The sequence below is a fragment of the Nannospalax galili genome, unplaced genomic scaffold (assembly GCF_000622305.1).
Source record: "Nannospalax galili isolate Female #2095 unplaced genomic scaffold, S.galili_v1.0 scaffold452, whole genome shotgun sequence".
NCBI classification, from domain to species: domain Eukaryota; kingdom Metazoa; phylum Chordata; class Mammalia; order Rodentia; family Spalacidae; genus Nannospalax; species Nannospalax galili.
In genome coordinates this window covers 58430-61419 of record NW_008333659.1, presented here as the reverse complement: position 1 = coordinate 61419, position 2990 = coordinate 58430, and positions in this window count along the sequence as shown.

Below are 2990 nucleotides of genomic sequence, written 5' to 3'. Positions count from 1 at the left end.
CTTTTGCAGCTTTCAGTATTGTCTCTTTGTTCTGAACATTTAGTGTTTTTTACTGATATGTGCTGTGGAGAGTTTCTTTTCTGGTCCTGTCTGTTTGGTGTGCTCTATGCTTCTTTGTATTTGTATGGGCATGTATTTCTTTAATTTTGGGAAATTTTCTTCTATGATTCTGTTGAGGACCTGGTCTATGCCATTATCTTGGGATTCTTCCCCTTTCTGTATGCCTATAATTCATAAGTTTGGCCTTTTATGGTGTCTCACAATTCCTGCATATTCCATTCTTGTGCTTTATTAAATTTTTCATTATCTTTGCTTGAGTGATCTAGTTCATCCACTTTATCTTCCAGTCTTGATACTCTGTTTTCCATTTCATTTATCCTATTGGTGAGGCTTTCTCCTGTCATTTCTAATTGGCTCACTGAGTGTTTCACTTCCTTCTTCATTTCAGCCTGAGTATTCTTCAATATTTCTAGCTCTTTTCTGACTTCATTCAGAAGTTTATCCCTATCTTCCCTCAGTTCTTTGATTTCTTTGTGTGTTCTTTAAAGCCACTGAATTATTTTATCATGTTTATAATTGTTCTTTTGAGTTCCATGTCCTGCATTATATCTAGGAGGTTCTCATTGTACTCTTCTAGAGGACTATTGATATTTGGTGGAGATATGTTATTTTGGTTTTTCATGTTATTATTTTTTCTCTGTGATTTTGATGTGAATTTCTTTTGTAGTTTCTGATTCTTGTGTGAGACTCACACCTTCAAGTTTAGGTCTGCTTCTTTTTGTGCCATTGTGGTTTACTTTGGGGGCATGAAAAGCTGGTTTGTCTAAGCGTCCTGTTCTCTCTTTTGATTTTATATTGGAGTGGCCAGATTGCTTTTGTCTTCAGGAATTCCCACAGGGGCCCAAGTCAGATGAGGATCAGTTGCTCTCAAGCTTCCTTCTAAAGTCTGGATCCCTCCAGGAAAGATGTTGTCCTTGGGAATTTGGGGGTTGGACTGGCCTGGGAGTAGGGCCCAGGAAAGATGCTGGTCTCAAGCAGCTGGTGGCCATGCCACCCAGAGATGGAGGTGGGAAGAGGCCCAAAGGGCTCCTGAGGACTGCAGGGAGGAACTGGTTGGTCTGGATGCAAAGGATCAGGAACTGAGCGGTCAGCCCAGGTGTCCAGGAAAGAGGCTGATGGGTTGTGCAGTCCAGGTAAGCAGAGGGAGGTGAGGGTGGGACCAGGCCCAGAGGGTTCCTGGAGGCTGTGAGAAGGAACTGGGTTGGTCTGGATGCAAAGGATCAGGAAGCAGTGCAGGTTCCCTCGGTGTCTGGGGTGCAAAGACAAGGAATGGGACAGCACCCATGCTAGGAGAAGAGGCTTGTGGGGGAGATGGGAGGGTGAATGGGGCCAGAGGAGTCAAGGCACGGGGTTGTGCAGGCCCAGGGAAGCAGAGGGAGGTGAGGGTGGGACCAGGCCCAGAGTGCTCCTGGGGATTGCAAGAAGGAACTGGGTTAGTCTAGATGCAAGGAATCAGGAAAGAGTGGTGGTTCCAGGCCTAGAGGTCAACCCCAGTGTCCAGGAAAGAGGCTGGTGGGTTGTGCAGCCCAGGGAAGCAGCAGAAAATTGATTCTTTATATGTGAAGATTCTTCACTGTTTCTCAAACTGCAAAATTTCCTGGAAGGTCATTAATAATTCGATTACAATTAGATTTTTTTCTTCTTTAAAAATATTTTTATTAATTTTGGGGGGATTTCATATAATGTATTTTGATCATATTCAAACCCTCTCCCCTATCTCCACTCCATATTACCCACCCAATTTCACGTCCTTTTTCTTTTTTATCTTTTCCTTTTTATTTATATTTTCTTCCTTTCTCCTTTTTTTCTTTTGGTTTTTTGGAGACAAGGTCTTACTATGAAGCAGTAGTTGGCTTGGAACCCTGCCTCTGCCTACCAAGTGCTGGGATTAAAAGTGTGCACCAATGCATCTGACATTATTTTTCTCTTTTAAAGGTCTGTCCAGTTTGTGTTCCCAAATGCTCTTGGGTGTGGGTCCATGTGTCGGACTCTGGTGAATCTACCAGGCATCACACAAGTCAGAAAACTGTCTCTCCCTCTCCCAGCAGCTATCAATTCACAAAAGATCCTCAGCTAGGGCTGGGGTTTCTTGCCCACCTCCCCTAACATCCATGTTGGGTTTTTGTCTGGGTAGGCTTGCACAAGTGTCTTGCATACTGTCACAATGCTGTGGATTCATATATGTAACTGCCCTGTTCTGTAGTTTCCTTGTGTTGACAACCTCTTATAACTCCAATTCCACAGGAATCTGAAGCCCTCTTCTGACCACAGGCATTGCACAACACAGGCACACTTGCATACAGGTAGTACACTCACACACATAAAATGAAAATAATAAATAAAATATTTTTCAAAAAGAAGAAATATAGGGCCAGGTGTGGTAGCGCACGCCTTCAATCCCAGCACTCGGGAGGCAGAGGCAGGCAGATCTCTGTGAATTCAAGGCCAGCCTGGTCTACATAGTGAGTTCCAGGACAGCTGGGGCTACAGGGAGACCCTGTCTCAAAAAGACCAAAAAAAAAAAAAATAGAAATATAATTGTTAGCATAGTTAGTGTTATGTCTCGGATGTCAAGTTCCCCTTACTTGGTGATTCCAGTCACTGAAAGGTGATCAAATCATGTGGGCTCTGACCTACTCAATAGACTTATCCATTGATAAATTCAGAATAATTTAGTGGCATTAACTGGAAGTGGTGGGAATTAGGAGGTAGGACTTAGTTAGAGGGAATCATCACCAAATACTCTTCCCTGAAAAGATACACCTTGCTTCAGTCCCTTTCTATGTTTCCCAGCTGCTGTGAGGTGAACAGTTTGGCTCAGTCACATGCTCCCCACAGTGGAGTTCTGCCTTGCACAGCATGGGCAACAGAGCCAAGAGGACTTGAGATAAAACCTCTGGACCTATGAGCCAGAAGAATTTGTTTCTCCT